The sequence below is a fragment of the Abramis brama genome (genome assembly GCF_963993115.1).
Source record: "Abramis brama genome assembly, chromosome: 4".
NCBI lineage: Eukaryota > Metazoa > Chordata > Actinopteri > Cypriniformes > Leuciscidae > Abramis > Abramis brama.
The window spans coordinates 38,447,885-38,470,247 of record NC_139966.1 but is presented as its reverse complement, the minus strand read 5'-3'; the positions used below and the strand labels follow the sequence as shown (position 1 = coordinate 38,470,247).

Below are 22,363 nucleotides of genomic sequence, written 5' to 3'. Positions count from 1 at the left end.
ACCCGGTACACCTAAACACGACCATCACAGAAAACTACATTTTCAAAATGAAATAAATAAATAATTTAATAAAATGTAAACAAAGTTTTAGCTAAATAAAAACACCTTACATTTCCAGAGAGGCGAAGTAGTTCTTTATGCAATGATAAAAACGATCCAAAAAAGCAAATAGTTTAAGTTGTCCTATAACATCCCCAGACCCCCTCCCAGTGATAAACTACAGTGTGAACTGAAGCTTCAGGATATAGGGGGGGCAGACCAGATGAGTCTCGGGGGACAATGTCACAGTAAATCTAGTCTGCGTTTCAGAGCATACTACATCCAGAGTTTATACGAAATTCATTTAAAAGCATAACCTTAAAAGTTTAAATCAAATCTTTAAAGTTTTATTAAAATCATATCTTCTATTTATCTTCTTAGAAGACTTGGGTATTATTTTTACTAAACAGCGTCTGTCCAAAAAACTTTAGATTGTTGAAAAACTGTACTTAGGCGTCTTAGATCTTTTGTCCATACAACATGAAACAAAGTTTGTCACAATGTTTTGCTGCTGCGTTGTTTTTATGAAATCCGAGGACTTCACATTGCTCTTATTTAGACTAAGTTGTATCATTTGGAAAATCACCACACAATTTGAGAGACGCAATGTGTGATAAGTAAAAATCACACATCGTCTTAATTCAAAGTATAAGATCGTATAAGATCATTTTTACTTGTATCTCCCGAACTATCCTTAATCAGTGCGGAAATATATCAGTGTGAGAATATACTATCGGTCATCTACTCAAAATACATGTAGAAGTTTCAAATGTTAGCATTTGTTGATGGTGGCCGCATGAACAGACTTTGGGGAGAGCTATAGCAGGAAGCAATGCCCTTTGACCTCCTCGATTTTGCAGGCCTTTTTGTTAAAGACCCTACTACAAGTTAGTTCTCCCAAAAGAATTTCTCCCATCTAGCGGTGAAATTCTATTTTGCATTTAAACGAATAGTGCTTTCTAGCGGTTCTCCCACCTACTCGCTTTTTCAACTTTGGTAAATGTGCCAAGAATCTATGACAACATGTCTTCCGATAGCGCTTCATCGAGTTTAATTGTACATGTTCTACCGTTATGCTGCCTATATAATGATTTACACAACCAAGCTTGTCATTTAGACCGTACCTTTGACTTACCCGTCGAGAAGAAAGCAGGCAACTTCCCTTTCAAAGTCTTTCTCCTTCATTAGCTCTTTCCACCTGGGAAAAGCTATCCCGATATTTATTTACATACCGATAAATTAAATTTTAGCTTTTTGGCGACGAGGATTCCTTCTCCTGTGGCTCGGCATAACTATGATCCAGCATTATATTGTACCGTGCAGTGCAGCCTTTCAAATGTGCCGCGGGAAGTATCAACGTCTCCCATATGGTCTAGTGGTTAAGATTCCTGGTTTTCATCCAGGCTGCCCGGGTTCGACTCCCGGTATGGGAAGCCAATTTTTTTTACATTGCCAACAAAATTCAAGTTATTCAAGTTCATCAATAATCATTTTTAGTCTTAGAGGCCTACACGAACTGCAGAAACATGCAGAAGATATGTAAAAACTCATAAATGCTGTTTCAGTACTGAATCATTTTCACAAATACAATTATATTGAATTCAGAAAATTTCACTATGGAATATTTACTTTATCTATCATAATTTCAATTTAGTATGTCATCATTTAAACTTTCCATCTCATAATTATGACGCATAGTCATAATTTCAACTTTTTAAGTCATAATTTCAACTTGTCATAATTTACAATTTTTGTCAATTACGCCTTTTTAATGTAATACTAAAAACGGTTTTAAGTCATAATTTGGTTGTTGACTATAGTAGTGTTGCACCTGCATGCCCACTAACTCGCTTGTGAGAGTCAGAGTGTGTAAAGTAAACTCTCATTAGTGTTAGTAGAGTATTAGTGGACTGGTAGGGTTAGAATAAGTAATATTAGAATAAAATATCTGTTGGGGAGCATCACAATAAAGAGTTAATGTTTAATGAGTTAAATGACAACATACCATTTTTCAACAGAGCGAATCTGCGCATGAGAGACCTTCAGAAGTCATAACTTCAGGGGTAGGCCAGTTGGCGAAAACACTGCGTGTGTAAAAATCAAATACTGTATGACACTTTTCAAAGTTAGAATAAAAAGTTAAGTGTCACAAAGTCTGACACAAGGCCATTAACTTGTTTTTTTGCTTATTTCTACAAATATCAGCCTGATAAATATGAATACGATTAAACAAGATCATTTTTAAGAAAAAACAGTGATTTAAAATACAACTAAACCATGATAATGTTTAGTTTAGATGTTGATGGCTAAGTTTCAGGCATAGTGCAACCACACAATGTTAGATTTCTCTAACATCTCACTCACAACGCAAAACGTTGTAAATAAACATTTTCAAACTGTAATTTAACCATATTTTATTAATATTATGTTGATTTAAAGTTTATGTTATTAACTAATGCCTACTAACACTTCAACACACAAAATTAAAGAGATGTATTATTTTAAAAAAATGGAATGTTCACAATCTACAGTTAGATATTCTCCTACTTAGTATCTTTGGGCGTATTTTTACACGCCATACTGATGCAAAGTTCCACACTCTATGGACTAACTTAAAAACATAATCTTTATAAAGGAATCACATGTGTAAGATTCAAAAGACCAATTCACTAAGAATTTGTGATACACAAATACATACATAAAAGTTTCCAAATGATGATGGTTTTATTACTCCGCTAGATTTAGTCATCTTGTTCAGATAGCAGGCGACACTGTTTCACATGTTGTATGTGTTTTAGGTGAAGACGTTTTCTTTGAGAGCCGTTTATAGAAATAAATGACGATTAAGAATTTAAGCGATAGTTTGACTAAATTGATATCAATCACACAAATACGAATCACACAAGCTGTTTTACACTTAAACTATTGCACCGAGAGAGGCATATTCATCAAAGCTTGAGGCTGTTTAACAAAGTTCCACACTTTGGTAAAACCTGCTGATAAAATTGCACATAAGTAAATTCTAATTAATTCTTCATCATCATGAGCCATTTAAAACAAACACAGAAAAGCCACTATAGTGATCCGTTTTTGCTTTTGAATCTCTGTCATTGACATCTTGTTTCTTTAGTTTTTGTACAGTTTGCAAAAAGTACATAGAGCGTGGTCAAACATGTTCATATAGGAATGTATCCTATACATTATAGGTCCTCCTTCTACACGAGAGTGTTTAGTATGCGAGTGAATCTTTCTGCTATGTCTACGAAACAAAGATGAGTATTGCTGTTTTTCTGTTACCTATTACACTTCAAACTCGTCTAACTATTAAACTTATTTTGTTATTATTACGGTTGATACGTGGTATTTTTACGTGAAAGGGGGGTTGATTCATTTTTTATTCTGTCCACACTTTGACACCAGAGTTTTATGATCTTCTTTTTATTCTGCATAATGCCGACATGTTTTAACATATCGTAAATTTCAATGGTTAGATAAATCATCTAACTATTATATCTAACAATCATCAGTTATATGTGAAACAAGCGCAGTCGCATTAGAGTTGGATTCTTGTTTATACTGAACCGCATGTTTAACAGCGCTATAGTTCTCGGCCTCATCAAAGTTCACATAGTTTTCACCGGAGCATACCGACTCTGAAACAAATATTAGCACGTAACATTTTGGACACCTTTGTTTTTTATCCATCTTTGCATTTCTTCTGAAACACCATGTTTTTAAATTGTTTAACATCGCTAGCGTAACACTTATCGTATTGTCGGGTGTGATTGTAATGTTTTGTATGGCGTTTTCTTTACACTTTCCCCGGATATCTGTTCCCTACACTGTAAATGATTTCTGTTGTTTTCACAGCATTGTACTGTTTTTCTCAACAGTTTATTGCTGTATAACCTATGTACAGTATGTCACTGTAGATTTAGTTGCTTTCACAGTATTATTTTGTATTTTCAACAGTTATGTACTGTGCACACAGTTGACAGTATGTTACTGTAGATTTTCAATGCATTCTGGGAAATTATTAGTTACTGTAAATCTAAATACGGCAGTGCAAATTGACCGCGAAAAACACCACACACAATTCCACAGGACTACTAACGTTATCCTTACATTAGTCTCAGCCTCAGACGTCACGCCCACGGAACGTTGGCTAAACGTCTGATGCATATGGTACACTTAACTGGAAACACTTCAGGAATGTCGAAGTCGTCATCTGATTGGTTGAATTTTATCGGATTTCCGGGGGGCGCGAGTGTCGCGTTTATTTTCGGTCCGCCGGGAAACAAAGCGCAGACGTGTGATTGCGGAAGAAAAACTGTTGTGTTTACATGAGTGACAATGAGCATTTATCAAGATCAGCTAAACGTAGGATTCTTAAAAGTATGCGAGGTTCACGGCATAGACTCTTTAAGAGATGTCCAGGAGTTTTGTTTGAGGCACTTAGTGGAGACAAAAAGAGATATTTTAGCCTGTTTGCCGACGGGATTTGGGAAGAGTATTATTTTCCAAGCCTGGCCGACCCTTTGTCAGCATTTAGAAGGATTCCCAGCAGATCCAATTTTACTAGTTGTGTGTCCCCTCCTATCTATCTTGTTTTCTTCTCCTTCTTTGATTTTCTATGCTGACTGACTTGTTGCACGCCGGTCTGTTGTTGTGGGGACATTTCCACGCCCCGAAACGTGACGCTGAACGAAACGAACTGCAATTGGTTGTTTGACATGTCGGTCAAACGGCCTTATGGGCGGGCCTTGGCCAAAGAAAGCTGCTATGAATTCCAGACCTTCAGCCGTCAGTCTGAAGGTCTGGCTACGCGAGACTATCCTTACATAAATCAGGATAACGGGTCCTACAGTCTAACAGTCTTAATTTCTGTCAGTGGGGGGTGCAGGAGAGCGCGTTTGAGAGTTTTTCTGTTGTGACTCTGCATCGCCACGTCTTTTCTGCCGACCTGAAACTTCGTCATATGGTAAGTAATAAATCTTAATATTTGTATGTGTTCTAGCTTATAACTTTAAAGTAATTTAGAGAATAGCTGACCACGATTTCGATATTAAATTTATTCTCAACATTTTACTATAAACTGTGTACAATACGATAGGCTACTCTATGTTTCAGTGTAGTTTGGGACATGTTAGCCTACTGTAAATTTAAATACAGTAGTACGAAATGACCGCGAAAAATAACCACAAGCTGCCATTTTATGAAGAAATCTTCAGTTCCCTGAGTAGCCTAACTTTGAGAGTGCAGGCCTTTGCATCGCATCGCTGTGTCTGTCGGCGAAGTTTTCGTCATAAATATCTGGTTAGTGATGAATCTTTATATTTTTTTTATGCAAACTAAATAGTGGCAGGTTAACGTTAGTTTAGAAGAACTGCCCGCGGCTTATGTTCTAACGCCTCGTTTAAGTCAGAAGCGTATTTCCTTCATGTTGATAGCTAGCCTACTTGATTAATAAATGTGATTTTATTAACATAGATTGCATATGTAGCCTCTTATAAGGTCAGAATGATCTAATAATTTTGTTATTTACCATTTTAAGTCAGTGGAAGCGCCCGCGAGTTCATTATTTTATATCATACGGTTTATATCAAATCGATCAATGTATCCTGAAATCGGATACCCAAGGTTAGGATTCGGATTTTTGTTATAAAATTAAATTTTCGATTCCTCTTATTGATTTATTTGCGCTTATGTTCGTCTAAATCAGAATTTTCTTTTACACGTCTGTGAGGACCTGACCTGGCGATCTGCCAGGACCTTGTGCAGTTGCCTCAGTCTATGTTCATTCATACACTTTTGTTACAAATTGGTTTCTATTAGTAACACCAATTGGTTTTTATTTTGCACAAGTGATGGTTTAGAGCTTATCCCCTATTGTGATGTGACTTATTACAGATGATGCTACACATTGTGATCACTCTTGATTCACTCTTGATTCAGTTGTAAAATATTTTTTATTTTTTTGTAGGTTTCTTGTCAGGATAAATCCTGAAAATTCTAAATGCACATCACAGTTCCAGGTGAGCAGAAAGAGTGGGAAGGTTGTTCGGAGGAAGACCATGGCCTTGAATCCACACGTTGCATCTTACATCAGGGACTTTGCAGAATATGATTGGCAAAATCATTAAGGTAAGAGTAATATTAGGGATGTGCAGTGGAGTCCATATCTGTAGAAATGATTTGTGTCTGAATCTGTATTTAGAAAAATCCAAAAAGGGTGGAAATGACTTAAACCATACATTTTTCAAATTGATAGTCTGTTTTAAAATATAATCATGTTCCCTTTACAGTTTCCATTTAACAAATATGCCTTGTATAAGTCAAAGAATTCATATTTTTATATTATAATTGTAATTATATTTAATTAAATAAGTTTTAATTAAAACATGAAATGGTAAAAATAGGGTTGAGTGATATGGTCAAAAATCATATTGATAAAATGTTTTATATCAGTCAGTGTTGATAATTATCACAATCAATGTCAAATATGTATTTCTTTTAAGTTTTAAATGTTCTCAAACATACATTAAAAAATGAAGACAACAGGTAAAGTAAAACTATAATGAAATGTAATAGGGGTGGGAATCTTTTTGATTCTACGATTCGATTCAAATCGATTCTTGGGGTCACGATTTGATTCAAAAGAGGCGGTACTTTTGAAATTGGGAATTCTCTTTTGAATCAAATTTTAATTTGATATACTGTATGGAATAGATTTAAAATATATGATCAAATCTAAAATCAAATCTATGCATATATCTAAATGAAATTTGATTCAAAATCGAACAGCAGAGAAATGAACAGCAGCTACTGTTAGTCCCAATTGAGTGGGAGTTATTTAGTTTAAATTATACACACCTCATATCTGCGTTAATTTACTCTAACCCGCTGCCGCTCAGCGTTCACATTAGCCTCTCACGCGTCATGAGCTCACGCACATCTTTTTCATCATTAAAATGAGTAAGCATCAAATCGACAGACATATCTATGAAAGGAACTGACTATCGTAAGCATCGTAAGCCTAAATTGATTGTAGGTACCATTGGTGGAAATTGTTCGATAATCAATTTAAGGTTACAATACTTTGGGGAAACGCAGCCCTGATCAGTGACCGATTGTTTGGAGTCAGAGATATAGAATATGGGCCATTGCCTTCTCAATATTTATTACTTTAGCTTCTGATACAGGACATGTTCATTCTCTTTTACAGAGTATTTGTTCGTTACCACAGAAAACCGCTTGTGTGTCCATGTTGAACGTGTTTCTTGTATGTAAAAACTAAAGTAGCCTACCTAAGCTATTTTCTGTGAATGTGCGAGACTTCCAGTTCATTAACTGCTAAAGGGAAATTCACAAGATGAATAACAAAGTGCTGTAAATGATAAAAATATTTGTGCTATAAACTACTGTTGACAATTATGACAAATTCAATACATCAAAATATCAAGAAGCATAACAAGCTTTTTTGTACTGCTAGAAATAACTGTAATGACACCGGAAGACAGACACATTTCATTTACAAATGGCCATGCCCACTGTAAAAATAAGGTGGATACCATAGGCAAAAAAAAAATCTCCTAAAAAGGTGTTGATAATTGAGTTAGGTTTTTTTGATTATTAATTGTATGTTTTGCCTCTGATTGATTTGTGCTTATCATTCCTTGCAGGTTTATCAGAAGTGTTGTCGCTCTTCTTCCACTTGACACCATCACTACCCTCCTCACCTGGCCTTCATCCTCACCTGTATTGCTTTCTTTCTAAGTTTCTTTTTTACCTGTTCAGGATAATTTTTGCATGAATTGAAATACATGAATTGTTCACTGATTTTAATTATTAATTATATAATGTTCATTAGTCTTCTTTTAAAGCAGATTTTTATTGTTGTGTTATATTACATTATTATTACTAATGTATTGTTTAAAAATACACAATAAACCTTGTTGTGCAGTTAAAGCTTCAATTGTTCTTTTTTCTATTTCCCATTAACAGTTAAAATAATATTCCTACGGATTTTCTACATATTCTACAGGTTACACAGTAGCACTATAAAAGTCATAAAATAACATTTCATGACTGTATAATACTATACAGTATTATTACAAATCAACGGTGTAATACTGTGCTTTAACATGGTAAAAAATTACAGTAAAATAATGTATTTAATTTTACAGAATGCTTAACAGTACTGTATTTACTGTTACAGTAATTTTACTGTTGAATGAAATACAGCAACTACTGGATAATTGTTGCCAGTAAGTTACTGTTGATTTGACAATACATTTTTTACAGTGTAGGGTTAGCTGTAATGTTAGTGGTCTTCTCTTTGTTCATATACGACAGTATTCACATGAATTGGCTTGATTTGTATCTTGATTTGATACGTGAGACATTTACATTATATTGTTATACCGTCCTAGTTTTTAAATAGCGCTAAAATGTATATTTTAACCCTTTGTGCGGATATGCCACACAAGGTTCTCTGTTCTCTGGTTCTATGTTTTAAAAATACAACGAAACAAAGACAAGGATGCCTCTTTCTATAAGCGACACTCAAAATCTGTGCATAAAACAAAACACATGTATGATGATTTATCAGGAAATTACTTTTGTTTGAAGAAAAACTTAAATCAGCTGGTGCTATTGAAGTTATTAAACACCCCTGAATTCGGTAATGATGCGATATGGATATCACGTTTTAATTTTAACTCAATACATTTGAATGCGCTAACGGTCTTTAACAATAGTCGGTCAAATTAACTTAAAGCCTACGCATCCTTACACTGTAAAAAAAAAGTGTAATTTTACAGGTAATTGTCTGTATTTTTTTACAGAATTTTACCGTTTTGTCATTATACAGCAAATATCTGTAAAATAAAAGGCATTTGCTGTAATTTAAAGGTCCATTGTTAAATTTACAGGTAATTGCTTGTATTTTGGTTTTACAGCAATTTTACGTTTTTTAAAAAGAACTTGTCTGTATTTTTACAGAGTTATGTGTAATTTTACAGAAATATAAAGTAATATTTTACAGATTTTTTCTGTGAAATTAGAAAACAAAGAAAAGAAGGTATAACTGCGGAAATCAGCATCTATTCAATATGTTTTCCTTACAGATTATAAGCATGTGGGGGTTAATGTGAGCTTTTTAAAGGTTAAATAATAGTATTTGTACATACATAGGCTACAGTAGGCCTGTATTGAATTATTTTTTATTTCACATTTTATTTTATACTCATTTTGATCATTATTTCATTGTCTTATTCTCCCATAATTTCATGTATATTTTATGAATATTTTTCCAAATCTCCGTTGCTTCACATTCAGGGCTTTGTGTGTGTGTGTGTGTGTGTGTGAGTGCGCGCGCGCGCGCGATGACGCAGATTCAAATTCATTTCCGCTGTTTACTCCCGCCCACAACGGTTAACGTTAGCTGTAGCTGATCAGTCGAGTTTGGGCAAGCGGGAGATTTAAATTCAGTCTACTCTCTCGTGAAGTGGATTATGACATCAACAACAGTGGTTCAAAGCAATCGTATTCGTCAAGAGCAGCCGTGAGCAGGAGTTCTGTTGTCAGTCAGTCCGTTTGGATTCTTCGGAAATAAACGCCCTTTTCAGTGAGCCTTGTTCGTCACGGCGGACATCATGCCAACCGATCAGCGGCTGAGGTAAGAGTCTCATTATACTAACGTTACATGTGAACGATATTTTATATTACATTTGTGTTACGTTTGCAGTTTTCAAGCTAACGTTAGCATTCTTAAATGATGTTCAGTTAACTGGCGAGGGCAAAACACTGAAAATGTAGCATGCGTCTTTACATTTTCCATCTGTTTTAAGAAAGATCAGTTGAACCCACACCTCAAAAGACCTAAAACAAGCTTTCGTAGACTTGTTATACATATCAAAGTCCGTTTAATTGTGTATAAAATCTTCGTTAATACGCGATAGTATCTGTCAGTAAATCAATCTCTTAAATGGCGGGACATTTTGAAACACTGCCTGGAAGCTGAAAACTCTTCTCTTAAAAAATATCCTTGGTTTTAATTATAAAGTTAGTGCCCTGAGGATGGTCGTCTGACCGAAAGCTTGGCTATTAAATTTGCTGAAAGGATTCAAGTGTGCAGACAGTTTTATTTAATTATAAAGTTAGTAAAATTATAGTAACCACGTTTTTGGCGGATTTTTATTACCATTTTTAATAACCACAGTTATACTACAAATAGGCCTACCATGTTTTTTTTTTTGTTTTTTTTCCTGTGTGGTTAAACCATAGTTAATTTTCGTAAGGGTTAACGTGGCTATCAAGACTGTTAAGAAAACGAATTCAGTAAATACTGTACTTGATAATACAGGAAAGCACATGAGACTAGAATATGAACACATCATGATAAATTGCAAATTCTGGCTGCATCTGCTTGCCAACACGTAACGTTAACGTTAGCTATAGAATGCATACATGTGCATAGGCTTATAAAATAAAAGTTGATAGAATGTTTGTGTTCTGATGAAGAAATAAACTTATCTACATTTTGGATGGCCTGGGGTCATCATAGTAGCCTTTTCATAGGATACTTTTGATCATTGGTTATGAAAATTGCATTGATCCAGATGAACGGAAAGTTACACCCCTAACGTTAGGTGTCTCAGCTCAAAACTTCACTGTTAGCCTTTCCTGCTCAGCTTCCAGATCATAGTCAGTTGAGGTTTTGCATTGTCTCAGTGGAACATATTCTGACATGTGTAAATGTAATACTGAGTTGTTAAAAAAAAATATATTTATATAATTTTTTTTGTGTGATTTCAGGTCAAGTGGAAAGCAGGATGATCATGGCAAACAAGGTATGGGAAAAAGTAATTTAATATATTGTAATGGCAGAGTCTTCTGATCCCATATGATTGCACTAAAAGTGGCAGAAAATGTAATTTGTTTTACACTGTATATTTTCCCATGTGAATATTCATTTGATCCTTGTGAGGCCACTGGAGTTGCACAACGTTTGGTTTTGCTACAGTAACTGTGCGTTCACACCGCTGGCGGCGAGAGTGTCAAAGTGGCCGGAAGCCATTTATTTTCAATGAGAGCCGGCGCGAGCTCCGGCGAAGGCGGCGCGGCGCATCTTGGACGGCAAGAGCGGCGAGAGGAGTTGAAATCAAGTCAACTTTATGGTAATAAGCTATGACGCGGTTCGGCGGCAACCAATCGGAATATAGAAGTACTCCGGCTGAGAGGAAAAAATATACGCCGCCGACTTTCTACGGCGTCGGTGGCAGGGCGGCGAGAGCGAATTTTGCCGCTCTCGCCGGCGGCGGTGTGAACGTACAGTAAGACCACAATTGTGTTAGATTCCACCCATCTATTTACTTTTTTTTTTTTTTTTTTTTTGGTAGTGTAACTAGGCTCTGTCATTTAGAAACATGACTTTTACTTAATGACACATATCTCTACCTTTCATTCCAGCCAGATGATCTGACGTTTATCTCAGCCTACCTGATGGAAAATTCTTGCTGGATGAATGACCTTCACCTTCAACTCAACTAGGGTTGCGCGATATGCTCCATTTTCATATCGTCCTATCGTCAGCCTGTGAGATCGGCGATACACGATATTATCGTGAGGGGGCGGGGCTTACTTATTTGATTATTAACTTGCTTATTTACTCATCAATTTGCTTGTTTTATTACTTCGTTTTAAATGAGAATCTTTTTTCTATTTTGCTAGCAAAGGTGGAGTGTTTATTAATAGGCTAAATCAGGTTATTTCCTGGTATAGTGAGGTAAAAAAAAGATCCTAATCATTCTTGTATCTGACTCGGAGTATTTCAACATGTCAGCGGGAAATTTACGGACACACATTATCCTCTCATGCCGTTACAGATCTGCAGCATTTTGACTGTTTGACGAGATGTGAACACGTTTTAATTTCTTGATTCAAGAAAGAGTCGGAGTCTGCGATATATGTCCTCCTACCAGTGCTCTCTCTGTCTGGATGCACTTCACATGCGCACCGCACTTCAATAACGCAGGTGTTTTAAATGCCAGGAGAAATCAGAGGCAAAAATCTAAAAGTCGATCGGTTATACGCCGACTTAAACTTATGACTTGACTCTGATAAAGGAAAACGGGTTAATCCGTTTACATGACCACATGCATTGTCAGTTTATTCAGCATAATCGAGTTAATAACGTGCATGTAAACGCGCTCAATCCCTGAAAACGAAATCAGAAACGGACTGAGCTTTCGCTGCATTAACAGCACGTTCTCTCAGAGTCGACGGTGGATAACGGTAGGCTACAGCAACTATCTTAATTTACTGGCTGAATATTTCTCTTGTGGACTTACATTATTGACAGCGAAAAAATTAGAAGAATATTTCTTGTTAAACAAGTTTGAAGTTGCTTGTGATTTTCACAGATGGCAGAGTTTCACAGATGCTTCGTGAACTAAAGACTTTTATTAGGCCTAGGCGGCCTATATCATTTTATTGATATTATTATTATAATTCATATTTTGTAATTGTATTGTTTTTAGTGTTATTCGTGTCATTAAATATTTTGTTAATGTGCTATGGAAACAAAATACTGACGAACAACGATGCCGCGTCTTCATCTAGGCTCTGTATAAAAATTATGCGTCTGTTAAAGCACTCTTGACAATTTGTGAATGGATCACCTTGCAATGAAATTTCGTTGTGGGATGTAGTTTTTGTTTTGTCTGTTTTAAAAACATTTTCTTTGAGGAGTCCTCATACGCGCGTGATATGGCGCAAGTGTGGTTATGTGGTGATGTCGTTATGAATTTAGGCAAGGCAAATATAATTGTAGTTCCTAATTAATTTAATAACTATACTAGCTTCATAATAATAATAATGATTTAATACATTAATGGAAAAACGAGCCAATTATCGTATTGATATCGGCAAAGGCATCTGCCATCGGCGATATCTCTGTCTATCGTCGATACACGATACTATCGTCTATCGGCACAACCCTAAACTCAACCTTGCCAAGACAGAACTGCTTATGGTTTCAGCCAAATCATCCTTGCTGTGTGATCCTGCTGATTTGCCTTATACAACATCAGAAAGATCCGGCCCTTCCTATCGGAGCCACACAACTCCTTGTCTAAGCTCTTGTTCTATCCAGACTGGACTATTGTAATGCTCTCCTGGCAGCTCTTCCAGCATCAGTCAAACCTCTGCAACTGATCCACATGCTGCAGCAAGCCCTAAACTCACTGCTTCAGATCTGTGTCTCCAGAAGCTTGTGTTCTGCAAGTGAACGGCGCCTTGTGGTGCCATCATCCCAAAGAGACACAAAATCACTTTCACTGACCTTTCCCTGGACTGTTCCCTGCTGGTGGAATGACCGGCGCAACTCAACACATTTTCAAGAAACTGCTAAAGATCCATCTTTTCATAAAAACTTGACCCAATAATACTAAATCTTTGTTTTAATAAAAAAAAAAAAAAAAATTGTGCACTGTGCTACACTAACTGGGACTTGTCACTGCACTTGTTGCTTCTATTGTTCTCTTAATTTTAAGTCACTTTGGATAAAATGTAATTGTAAATGTTTGAAATAAGTTATATTAGAGTATAAAGGCATACAGCAATTGTCTTTTAATGTGGATATTTTTACTTGTTCTAAATGATATACTAAGCCTGTATTTCCTATCATTCACGTATCTTGATGTTCAGTGTTTGTTTAATGAGTAATACTGTAAATGTGCAGGTATTCCGTACTTGTATGTTTAGTTAATTTAACAGAAATTGACTGTAAATTTGCTATTATTAAGTACTTAATTAGAGATTGGTCAAAGTTGTGAAACTGGATCTGCAAAAATTAAAACTGTAAATATACAAACTTTGTATTTGAATTTATGTACTTATTACATTTTTATACATATATTCATAGTTATTTTACACAGAAAAACTATATATTAAAAGATAATTACTGTAGATATACAGAGCATTATTATAAAATAACTTTATAAAACCCTAAATTTACAGTTTAACCTTAAAGTTAAATGTTCTTTTTATGTAATTTGACATCATTTATCCGTTTTTCCACGGCTTAATAAGCCATTATTAACAGTAATGTACTGTAATTTAATTAATTTTGACCGTAAAGTCAATTCTGTATTTTTACGGTTTTTGCCTGTAATTTTGTGAAATGGTTATTTGCTGTAATTTAACAGAACCCGTCTGGAAACTTTGCTGCCAGAGATTTACCGTTTTTTTACGGGATTTTTTTTTACAGTGTACTACTTTCTAAATGTTTGTAAATCCAAAAATGTTGTCACTGGATCGAGTGAAAATAATAAACTTTTCCTTTGTTTTTTATGCATCAAGTTAAATCCAAATGATAGGAAAACTTTATGATAGGAAAGTACGGACGGCGCCTTTGACCAAGCCTCTACATATGGGGCACTTGCTCAGAGAAGGCGCACATTCTTTGCATACAACTAGGTGACCACTAGCCTGGTTCTACCAGACTCTCGTACATTTCATTTGTACAGAGAGTCTGGCCTCTCTCCATTGACAAGCGTTAACTTCCTTGTAGGCGGGTACTCTGTTGAAGTTTAAAACTATTGGATCTGCCCAGAGTCACTCTGGATCTGCCATAACCAATCGCTAACGTTTGGTCGTGACGTAACCCTATACTCAAACTAGCGCACGACCTCAACGTCATCGTTCTCAGCCACTCCCTCTGTTCGCTGATTGGACCGGTAAAAAAATGATCGGAGAAAACCAAAGAATACACCACAATCCCAGACGTAGTACTGAAGGGAAATAAAATTGAGCGGAAGTACGCAGGAGGGCGGAGCCAGGCTAGGTGACCACAGGGGATGAAGACAATGTTCACTTCCTTATCCATGCAAACTTTGCATGTGCGCTCCTCTTGAAGTCTTCTTAACTGTTCCTCCATAGGCAAGTCTGAAAGATCTTGACTCGGTGATGCAGCTTCATTTGTCGGGGCCGTCAGGCCACACTCAAATTCCATCTCTAAAGCAGACTTCACCACAGGATTGTTCTCTTGTTCTCTCACAAATTCTCTTGAGTCGCTGTCTCCATTAGTCAATAGCTGCTCAAATAGTCTTGGAAATCTTGCTTGAATCTGATGAACAAACTCTTGACCCTTTTCTTGCAGCAGGTATTCACATCTTGGAAACCACTTAGCATGTTCTACCCATGGATCATCACCAGACTCCCAACATCTGAGTCCACCATCGCAACAAAAGCACTTCACGTCATCATTACGACCAACATAGTAAAAACCAGCCTTAGCCAATTGGTCTGGTCGAACAGTTATTCTTGAGGGCCAGTAGACAAATGTGAGCAACCTGTCTTCACACTGTTGCATTGCCGATCCATTGGAAAGGATAGATTAAGGTACATTATCTGCACGGTCACCTCGAACGAAGCGGCAGTTGGGGTAATGCCTCTGGTGCTCTGATACTGCACGATCTCCCGGTTCCCAGTTGCTAAGCTGGCCTCCACAACTGAAGCAAGCCACTCTATCGCCCTGGCCAAGGCAGTAGAAACCAGCTTTGGCAAGCTCGGCCGGAGCTACTGGTGCAAGAGTCCAGTTCTGAAAGGTGTCAAGGCGTTCCTGTTCCCGACGCATGTCAGGATTCTGACAAGCCGGAGGGCGCTGGTGAGACATATCCAGGTAACCCACCCGCTCCTCCATTTGGCCTGAAACGGGTGTCGCAGGGGCGGAAAGCTGTAGGATGGCTACGTTGCGAAGCGGGGAAAAGCGATTTTGATGAAGGCTCTGGATGAAGACATAAAAATGTGACCACAGGGTGTGTCCACTCAAGCCCTTCTCTCTGCCGGACATCCCATGCCTAGTGTCTAGTCGTCCATGACAGAACACATCATCTTATTAAAAAATGTAATGAGAACAAGAACAAAATCGAATTTGTCCTGTACCAAATTTCTGTTCTGTACACAGCGGGCAAATTAGTTGTATCATTTGATATGATACAACTGTATTGCCGCCTCGGGAATACAGTAATTAAAATGCAGAAAACAAATATTTAATCTTTTAAATATTTTTCTAAATATTATTATTATAATACTATTTTTATGAGCTCAGACATTTTTTCATTCAGAAATTTTTATTTCAACATTATACTTTCATACATTGAAGAAATTTGAGTGAAAGACATTTACAGATGGTCTAACCAGAATAGAAAATATCCGCAGGCTATCATGTCTTGCTCTACGATGTAGCTGGCAAGACTTTCAACTAATTCACCAACGTCAGTTTTTGCATTTTTTGACACCAGTGACACACAGAGATCTGTTACGAATGTACAAATAGCGAGTATCTCGATGATTTGGAATTCGTCACTACATTCACGCAACACATCCAGAACTTTTCTGAGGATTACGCCGATCGGCTCTTTGCCGTTAAAAAACATGGGTGTTACATCAGGCCATGACTTTATCAAGCCTCTTACGTCATCCATTTCATTTTTGAGATTTGTCACACGTTTGGTATCCTGCGCACAATCGTTTTTCATATCACACGCAGCGTCGATGATCCTGTGCATCAAGCCGACCATTTTGCCTCTAAAATGATCTTTAAACATACAGTCCAGCGCAGGTCTTAAACGACACTCTTTGCCTGTGGCGCACTCACACGCCAGATGATACTTGTGCCCGGCATCGCCAGAACTCAACGGGGAGTCGCTCTCCTTTAGGTTTTGCGTTGCCATTTTTCAGCTTTTCGAAGAGTCTCCTGAATCTCCTGGAATGTTCCTGGAATCCTTGAGGTACAGTCGTCCAGGGTTAACGCTCGGAAGTTTGTGTTTTTGGGTCAGAAGCTTGTGTCAGGCTCAGGCAAACAGGACTTTCAACTTTTTGCTGTAGCACAGCAGTCTGAGGCTAGTAGAGCTAGAGCGTGCGTGAAATATTTATCAGGCTGGGGTCCGCCCCACTGTTGTGTGTAGAATGTATGGAGGTTGGCCTCAGGAAAGCCATAAATAACTAGTTCCTGCATAACCAACAAGTCCTACATGTCGCCAGAGAGATGTTTGAATCGGTCGAGTCATACACACAAGTGCAGCGATGGAGCACGTGAACACAAGCAGTGTGAGAGGATTCCTGAGATCTTGCGATGATCTGACTGAGAAGATTCGCTGTTCAATACAGAAGAAACTCATCAAGAAGTACTTGAGCAGGTATAAAAACCTATTTTATTTGTGGATTAAAGAATAGAATAAAAAATAGGTATTTCTATAATAAAAGTATTTCTCTCTCACTATGGACACACAATCCCATGCATGCCAAACTATCATTTGGCATAACTAATCATTATCAACATATTTTTTGATAAAAATAACTATAAAGAGTTCCAAATGACACTTTTAAGCGCTCCAAAGTTCACTTTGTCCACAAAAAGGAACTTTGCCTTAATTTACTGAAGGCTATGGATGTTAGGTAAATACGTTTATTAAATTAATTCACAATATGTACACATTCATTCATGTACACATGTTATTTGTTTCTTCTCCTCTCACATTAAATCGCATGTATTATATAGGCCTATTTTAAGTTCAAATGGTGAAATTAGAAACAAGTTGATTAGTTTGATTATTTTTGTCGTTGTTTAACATTTGTCAAAACATTTGTCAAATATGAAATGTTTAGTTTAGCTACTTGCTCCTTATCTCGCACTTTATGACCGTTATCAGCTATTATCAGATACTATTGTCCTAACATAGACTATTGTTTTAGCTCTGGTTTAACCTGCTGTTCACCGGCCATCATGTGCTCTAACACTGCAGCATCAGCCGGTTCATTGACTTTGAACTGGTGTATGAATGTGTCTACAGGTGTATCTAACCCTATCAACTAATGACCAACTTTATTTTTGCTATTGTACATACATTTTAATCTTCTAACTGTTTATCTTTGGTTAACACAGTTGGAGAAGAACAACAGGGAGGTTGGAAGACACAGTAGAGGAACTACAGAATAAATATGGAGAGAAAACAGCATTAAAAAGGATCAAGTCCATAGTGAAAAAAATCAGAAAAAAGAATATCAAACGTAGGAAAAGATTTATAATTTACTTTGTTAGTAGTGAATATGTTTCTCAATCTTCAATAAGTTTTACTATAATGTTTACATGGATTTGGTTGTGTATTTAATTGTTCATTTTTAACAGATGGTGACGTTCAGACGCTGAGCATTCAAACACATTCTGGAAACATGACAAACCAACAGCCTAACAACCTTCCACAACGACAGCATAATAATAATAATAATTCTACATCATTCGGACGGCTATTAATTCAGATCCCTAATCAGCTTAACTTCACAATTGACCAGAAGAATGGTGGGACAATAGTTGCTCCAATCATGGTAGAAAAGACAATATATGGTGATGTTAACATCAGTGTGGTGAGTGTCTGATAATTTAAGAAACAGTTGCTTAGTTAAGAAATGATTTGTGTATGTTATATATATATTTATGTATGTTTTTTTATTTTATTAAGTTAGTCCATAGAGTGTGGAACTTTGCATCAGTATGGCGTGACAAAATACACCCAAAGATACTAAGTAGGAGAATATCTAACTGTAGATTGTGAACATTCCATTTTTTTTAAAATAATACATCTCTTTAATTTTGTGTGTTGAAGTGTTAGTAGGCATTAGTTAATAACAAAAACTTTAAATCAACATAATATTAATAAAATATGGTTAAATTACAGTTTGAAAATGTTTATTTACAACGTTTTGCGTTGTGAGTGAGATGTTAGAGAAATCTAACATTGTGTGGTTGCACTATGCCTGAAACTTAGCCATCAACATCTAAACTAAACATTATCATGGTTTAGTTGTATTTTAAATCACTGTTTTTTCGTTTTTTCTTAAAAATGATCTTGTTTAATCGTATTCATATTTATCAGGCTGATATTTGTAGAAATAAGCAAAAAAACAAGTTAATGGCCTTGTGTCAGACTTTGTGACACTTAACTTTTTATTCTAACTTTGAAAAGTGTCATACAGTATTTGATTTTTACACACGCAGTGTTTTCGCCAACTGGCCTACCCCTGAAGTTATGACTTCTGAAGGTCTCTCATGCGCAGATTCGCTCTGTTGAAAAATGGTATGTTGTCATTTAACTCATTAAACATTAACTCTTTATTGTGATGCTCCCCAACAGATATTTTATTCTAATATTACTTATTCTAACCCTACCAGTCCACTAATACTCTACTAACACTAATGAGAGTTTACTTTACACACTCTGACTCTCACAAGCGAGTTAGTGGGCATGCAGGTGCAACACTACTATAGTCAACAACCAAATTATGACTTAAAACCGTTTTTAGTATTACATTAAAAAGGCGTAATTGACAAAAATTGTAAATTATGACAAGTTGAAATTATGACTTAAAAAGTTGAAATTATGACTATGCGTCATAATTATGAGATGAAAAGTTTAAATGATGACATACTAAATTGAAATTATGATAGATAAAGTAAATATTCCATAGTGAAATTTTCTGAATTCAATATAATTGTATTTGTGAAAATGATTCAGTACTGAAACAGCATTTATGAGTTTTTACATATCTTCTGCATGTTTCTGCAGTTCGTGTAGGCCTCTAAGACTAAAAATGATTATTGATGAACTTGAATAACTTGAATTTTGTTGGCAATGTAAAAAAATTGGCTTCCCATACCGGGAGTCGAACCCGGGCAGCCTGGATGAAAACCAGGAATCTTAACCACTAGACCATATGGGAGACGTTGATACTTCCCGCGGCACATTTGAAAGGCTGCACTGCACGGTACAATATAATGCTGGATCATAGTTATGCCGAGCCACAGGAGAAGGAATCCTCGTCGCCAAAAAGCTAAAATTTAATTTATCGGTATGTAAATAAATATCGGGATAGCTTTTCCCAGGTGGAAAGAGCTAATGAAGGAGAAAGACTTTGAAAGGGAAGTTGCCTGCTTTCTTCTCGACGGGTAAGTCAAAGGTACGGTCTAAATGACAAGCTTGGTTGTGTAAATCATTATATAGGCAGCATAACGGTAGAACATGTACAATTAAACTCGATGAAGCGCTATCGGAAGACATGTTGTCATAGATTCTTGGCACATTTACCAAAGTTGAAAAAGCGAGTAGGTGGGAGAACCGCTAGAAAGCACTATTCGTTTAAATGCAAAATAGAATTTCACCGCTAGATGGGAGAAATTCTTTTGGGAGAACTAACTTGTAGTAGGGTCTTTAACAAAAAGGCCTGCAAAATCGAGGAGGTCAAAGGGCATTGCTTCCTGCTATAGCTCTCCCCAAAGTCTGTTCATGCGGCCACCATCAACAAATGCTAACATTTGAAACTTCTACATGTATTTTGAGTAGATGACCGATAGTATATTCTCACACTGATATATTTCCGCACTGATTAAGGATAGTTCGGGAGATACAAGTAAAAATGATCTTATACGATCTTATACTTTGAATTAAGACGATGTGTGATTTTTACTTATCACACATTGCGTCTCTCAAATTGTGTGGTGATTTTCCAAATGATACAACTTAGTCTAAATAAGAGCAATGTGAAGTCCTCGGATTTCATAAAAACAACGCAGCAGCAAAACATTGTGACAAACTTTGTTTCATGTTGTATGGACAAAAGATCTAAGACGCCTAAGTACAGTTTTTCAACAATCTAAAGTTTTTTGGACAGACGCTGTTTAGTAAAAATAATACCCAAGTCTTCTAAGAAGATAAATAGAAGATATGATTTTAATAAAACTTTAAAGATTTGATTTAAACTTTTAAGGTTATGCTTTTAAATGAATTTCGTATAAACTCTGGATGTAGTATGCTCTGAAACGCAGACTAGATTTACTGTGACATTGTCCCCCGAGACTCATCTGGTCTGCCCCCCCTATATCCTGAAGCTTCAGTTCACACTGTAGTTTATCACTGGGAGGGGGTCTGGGGATGTTATAGGACAACTTAAACTATTTGCTTTTTTGGATCGTTTTTATCATTGCATAAAGAACTACTTCGCCTCTCTGGAAATGTAAGGTGTTTTTATTTAGCTAAAACTTTGTTTACATTTTATTAAATTATTTATTTATTTCATTTTGAAAATGTAGTTTTCTGTGATGGTCGTGTTTAGGTGTACCGGGTTAGAATATGCAGTTACGGTACAAAATCATTATGGCCTCCACCATAAAAATTGAAACCCCCCCATGGACAAAAAATGCTGGTTGAATCTTTTTCATATAAATGAGATTTAAGACGACCAAGTACAGTTTTGAAACAGACATTGTTTAATAACAATTATACTTTAGGTCACCGTTAAACAAAATAATTTATATTATACATAAGTCTTCTAAAAGATAAATAGAAGATGAGTATGTATTCAAACTTTAAAGATTTAATCAATCTTTTAAAATATCTAATGCAAACGTTTAAGGTTATGCTTTGAAATGAATTTAGTATGGAAAGGCGTTAGCAGACTAACATGACATACGCTCTGACACGATGCACAGAGGCTCGGTCTGTCACCCGATATCCTGAAGCTATCATTATTGTCAAGTAACTTCTTTCTCAGCGCTGATCGGAAAGACCTTATTTCTGGAAGATTCCCAGTTTCTAAATGTTCTCATGGTTGCTCTCTCTGAAGATAGGCCTATGTTGTTGTCATTTTCTCACAGATACAACTTAAGAAATTATTGAACATTTCACAGGCGTGAGATGACTTGTGACGCTTCAAATTATTTTACATACCCATGATAAATAAATACAAATAAGTTCAAGTCGAATTTTTCCACAGACCATCGTTGTAGAAATTTTTTTTTTTAATTTTATTTTTAAAAGATATCATTAAGATTTTACTTTGAAGTAAATTCAACACAACATTCACAATGTCTCATCCCATCACTGAATACACTCCTCTGAGTCAGAGATGCTGGTGTGAGAGAGAACCACTCTGTGATTTATGTTAACTCTCTTAAGACCTTCTTGAACATGTAAGTTCAAGAGTTGTAAGTTTCTAAACATGTAAGATGAATTTTATTCTTTTTACAAGCATTTCAGTAGATTTTTTTTTAGTAAGATATTTATTTTATATTATTGTATATGATGTTTAATCTCACTTTCACTGTGCTCAGGAATGTGGATGGGGGATCCTGTTTCAGATGACAGAGCTCACATGTTTTTGTGACCCATTCGTATGGACAATGATGTGTTAGAACTCTCTCTAAAATAATGTAAGATGATTTTATTTATTCAGCTAAAACAATTGGATCAATATGATATATTTTATA

At 36.1% G+C, this 22,363-nt stretch overlaps 1 long non-coding RNA gene across 1 annotated transcript; it reads left to right on the top strand.

Annotated features, from left to right (window-relative positions):
• The first annotated feature begins 17,101 nt into the window (after positions 1–17,101).
• Positions 17,102–18,613, top strand: LOC311081226. Its single transcript, XR_014605834.1, has 3 exons — positions 17,102–17,243; positions 17,990–18,114; positions 18,233–18,613. It is a non-coding gene; the product is annotated as an uncharacterized lncRNA (long non-coding RNA).
• Positions 18,614–22,363: the final 3,750 nt, after the last annotated feature.